Source organism: Mustela putorius, unplaced genomic scaffold, assembly GCF_011764305.1.
Source record: "Mustela putorius furo isolate JIRA1106 unplaced genomic scaffold, ASM1176430v1.1 tig00000382_pilon_pilon_pilon, whole genome shotgun sequence".
Taxonomy (NCBI): Eukaryota; Metazoa; Chordata; class Mammalia; order Carnivora; family Mustelidae; genus Mustela; species Mustela putorius.
In genome coordinates, this window is record NW_025421367.1 from 6,149,053 (window position 1) to 6,154,098 (window position 5,046).

General features: G+C 37.5%; 1 non-coding gene across 1 annotated transcript; it reads right to left on the reverse strand.

Annotated features, from left to right (window-relative positions):
• Positions 1-2,877: 2,877 nt before the first annotated feature.
• On the reverse strand, positions 2,878-2,982 carry LOC123391880. The gene has a single exon (XR_006606567.1). It is a non-coding gene; the product is annotated as a U6 spliceosomal RNA (small nuclear RNA).
• Between the last annotated feature and the right edge of the window lie 2,064 nt (positions 2,983-5,046).

Consider the following 5,046-nt stretch of genomic DNA (forward strand, 5'->3'; position numbering starts at 1 on the left):
ATTTTTTTGAGGTTATTTTATTACTGAGCCCTTGAATCTTTAATAAAGAAGACACTGATAGGTCTAGAATATCCTTTCTATAAACAACTCAAGCAGGAGCAGACTGTGAAACGTCTAGTACCAGAAATAAAATCCACAATATTTCTTAGCATGTTTCATTTGGTTGAACAAACAATTAGAGTTGGTTTATTTACCTCACTATGATGGTGCAGGCCCGTGGGCTTTTTGTGCTCAGCACTGAGTCTGTAGAAGTGGCTGCTCCAGCAGGGATTCTTCAGCTCCACAACATCTAGGTATCCTCTCAAGCCTGGAAACCTTACCAGTAACTCTTGAGTCTCTCAGTCCTTACACCTCCAGCTTCTGCCATCCCTTCTGACTATGCCATAATACTTGCATGTCTTTGTTTGGGTTTTGTTTTTTTAATATTTTATTTCTTTGTTAGAGAGAGCAAGAGAGAGAGAAGGAGCAGAAGGAGGGGTAGAGGGAGAGGTGGATTTCCTGGGAGCAGGTAGCCAGACGTGGGGCTCTATCCTGGGCCTCTGGGATCATGACCTGAGCTGAAAGCAGACATTTAACTAACTCAGCCACCCAGGCACCCCATGCCTGCATGTCTTTGGGCCTACAGGGAAAGACATTGGGAGACCCTAATTATTGTATTTGCTGTAAGATGAGGCAAAGGATTTAATTTCTTAATTTTATTTTATTTATTTATTTGCCAGAGAGCACGCAGAGCGAGAGAAAGAGAGAGAGCACATGCAGGAGCATAACCAGGGTGAGCTGCAGGCAGAGGGAGAAGCAGGCTCCCACTTAGCAAGAAGCCTGATGTAGGACTTGATCCCAGGACACTGGGATTATGACCTGAGCCAAAGGCAGGTGCTTGACTGACTGAGACACCCAGGCATCCCGAGGCAAAGCATTTAAAGTAACATATGTTGGTGATAGGAGTTTTCTTCCATTTCTGTTTAACTAAAAATCATCGTGTGCAGTAGGCTGTCTTATGTATAATCATAAATACTGGATTATTGATCTTTAATAGTGTTGCAGTCTATTTTGATAGGCCCGTTAGTTTTTTTAGTATGTGAAATACTTGGTATATCTTAGTCTGCTTAATGTAGGTACTGTTTTTATTTTGACCAACAAAATGGTAATTTTGCTATGTGCTGAATGTGTTGCTTTGGGTTTGAGTTTTTGTTGTTGCCATTTTAATGGTTATGTGTGAGTAGGGCCTTCATTTTATGTCTCTAATAGAGTGGTCTTACTATTAAATATATACGTTGGTTTTCTTATGTCAAGGACAATTGTTAGTGACTTAGGTCTAAGTTTTCTCCCACAAATTAAAATAAAAGAAAATTGTCACCAGCTTCTATGTAGTATGGTATATTAGTGTATGACTTGGGACAATAGTAATGTGTTTAGTTATTTTGAGTACAGTGTATCATTGTGCTGTTCCACGGAAGAGCACCATGGTGGTCAGGTGCTGTGGGACCCAGGCATGCATGAGACTTGTGGGTGTGCCCTTTTTGTTTGTTATGCTGACCCAATAACAGACACTGTTAGGCCTTAGGAAAACAGAATCTTAGGTGGTAATGTCATTATCCATTTCGGTGAAGTTACAAGCTTAGATTAGTAACTGTAAGCCAGCTACATTCATGTGAAGCTATAGTGGGTTTAAAGTATGGTACTTGTATCGTGGAGTCTAGAAGACTACTGGGTGAGATTTTTTTTTTTTCCTAATAAACTAATTACAGTTATTTGATTCTTTTGTGTATGGCCTAATCTCTTTAAAGTATTCTTTATTACTACTTACGAAAGATAAGTGTCTATTTATAACGGCACTTCAGAGTCCCAGAAATTAAGGGATTTCAATTCTTGTACTGCCTCTGCCACTACAGAGCTGTGTTACTTAGGGCCTGTGACCTGTCCTGTGTGGTCCCTGGTTCTTCATCTGTTGGCAGTCCTTTCCACTGCAGGTCCCTCAGATAATGGTGATAGTTGAGTTGTGACACGAGTTCTGTTTGCTTTCCTGAGTCCTTAAGTCCTTGCTGCCTGTGTTGTGGTAGGGATCCTGTAACAGGGTACTCTCTGACCCAAGTAAAAGGTGTGTCATCAACACTTAATGAATTTGCTCTTAAAAAAAAAAAAGTTTATTTAAATAGATACATGCTGAGGTGCCTGGGTGGCTCAGTGGGTTAAAGCCTCTGCCTTCGGCTCAGGTCATGACCCCAGAGTCCTGGGATTAAGCCCCACATTGGGCTCTCTGCTCAGCGGGGAGCCTGCTTCCTTCTCTCGCTCTCTGCCTGCCTCTCTGCCTACTTGTGATCTCTGTCAAATAAATAAATTAAAATCTTTAATAGAAATAAAAAATAAATAGATACATGCTGCAGGGAGGGGTAGAGGGAGAGTCTCAAGCAGACTGTGCTGAGTGCAGTGCCTATGCAGGGCTTGATCCCACAACCCCGAGATTATGACCTGAGGCAAAACCAAGAGTCCAACACTTAACCACCTGCACCACTGAGATACCCCAAATTTGCTGCATTTTAAAATCCTAGTTTCAGCTTCCTCTTCCTGTATGTTTCTTCCTAGCTCATTTCCCTCTTCTCCAGCCAATATGAACTTAAAGAGGGCAATTAATTTAATATTAGCCTAAGAAAAGTAAGCATCTGATTTTGTAACATCGTTGAGATTGTATTTATTGTAGTATAGTTGACATAGTGTTGTACTTAGCCATTACTTGATATTAAACCCTCATGCCAAAATTATGTTGGCAGGGGGATGACTGATTTGTTTATATCTGCATAGAACCTTGTAGGTTTATTGCCTTGCTCTAAGTAAAGCATCCACACACATAAATTTTACTTTATAATTTAGGAGGTGATTAATTATTGTATATAGGACTCCACACTTTATGTGTCACCCTTACGCAGGGCCCATGCTAATCTTCTCTGTATCGTTCTAATTTTATTATGTGTGCTTCTGAAGCAAGCAATAGAACTCAACACTTGAAGAAGAATCCCACAAATGGAGTACCTGACTAGCTCAGTCAGTGGAGCATGTGGCTCTTGATCTTGATCTTGGAGGTGTGAGTTCAAGTCTCAAGTTGGGTGTAGAGATTAATTAAATAAAATATAATCTTTAAAAAAATCCCACAAGTATTGTCTCAAAATATTCAGATCTCAGTACGTTTTAAGTGTTTGAATTTAGAAAAGCAATTTATATATTTGTTTTAAACTTTCTAACATTTATTCAAATTGCATCACCTTACATATATATGTGTGTGTATGTGTGTGTATGTGTCTATGTGTATATATATATTATATATATATTTTAAATTTTTTAAAAAAGATTTTATTTGTCAGAGAGAGAGAGAGAGCTCAAGCACAAGCAGAGGGAGAAGCACGGAGCAAGGAGCCTGATGGGGGACTCAGTCCCAGGACCCTGGGATCATGACCTGAGCCAAAGGCAGATGCTTAACTGACTGAGCAACACAGGCATCCCTGTATTTTAATTTTGAAATAATTATAAATGTATAGGAAGTTGAAGAAATTGTAGAATCCATGTACCCTTCACCCATCACCCTTTACCCAGTGGTAACATTTTACATGACTGTAGTATAATACTGATCTGTTTATATTTTACTGCTAAAAGAACAATTACCTTGCTCATTTTGAAAAATCTTGACTAACACAAGAATGTTGATATTTTTGTTCCCTTCAGGAGGAAGAGGTTAGTTGTACCAATTTAGATTCTATGCTTATTTCTATAGGTACCAGACAAAGAGGTACATTTCCTCCGTGCATGTGCTGTAAAATGGGTGACGAGTAACTAGGCAAGTGGCTGATTTTTTTTCACTGGGAAGTTCATTCACAGCCCTGGATATGGTCATGTAAAATTTCAGTTACATGGCATTCTTCTTAATCGGCTTTCCTGGACTTCTTTATTTAATCACTAGTATATTTGCTTACTGGGAACTTTCATTCTTAACTTGTAACAGAATATAAAGAAAGAAATATTGGACAGTTAGTCAAGAGATATTAAGTACCCTCTATTACTGTACTGAATATAAAGGAGGTTGTGGAAAAGCAGAAGGCGTATTTATAGTGTAGATGAATAAACAGCTGTAGAACATTACCACATATTGTATAATGTATTTCAGCAAGTTTTATTCTCTAAACATGTACACATAGGGATATAATTGGCCTGCAGTAAGCATTTGTTGAGTGAATGAATGTACTTAGGTAATAAGCATGTTGTCACAAAATTATGTAAGTCTTAAGAAAATAAATGTTTACTGTCACTCTTAGGAGTTCTAAAACTATTCATTATCTACTGAAAGAATGATAATACATGTTTTATTATGTTTCTTTATTCTCTTCACCCTAGAGAGCCTTTGGTAAATTCATAATCAGTTTTCCTTGATAAAAGCCTGGGTCTCTGTGATTCTAAAACCAAAGCATTTTCCCCGTGGAATGTTGCTCATTAAAACACAGTATTAGGTGATGAATGCCATATTTAAGTAAATAAGCATGAAATAAAAATAAACTCCCTATCAGTTATTTTTAGAAAAATCATCGTGTATTGATTCCCTAATTTATTTAGCTTGACTTATTTCTGTAATGTCTAGTAACTATATTATGTCAAGTGTAAGGGATTGAAACCTGGTTCTTATTTCTCAAAATGATGATAAACTGTAAATAAACTCTCAAAGATGCTAAAAATGTATATTAAATATTTTATAATTTCTTCCCTAAATATTTAATAAATGTTTTATAGCATGCTGTGCTTGGTGCTGTGGAGCTATAAGGATGTCTAAGATGTGGATAGTTCTCTCAATACCTCTGTAATACCGTGAAGATAAGATAGACTTATAAGTAAATGAATAGTTTGCGATTATTCTGTGAGGTACAGAAGTTCTATGGCTGCTTAGTAAGTAGAAAGATTACTTTTAGTTGAGATGATTAGGGGAACCTTAAGATGATGTTTGATCTGAGTATCAGGGAGAGTGATAGAATTTCCTTAGTGAAAACTGAAATTTACTTATGTCAAAAT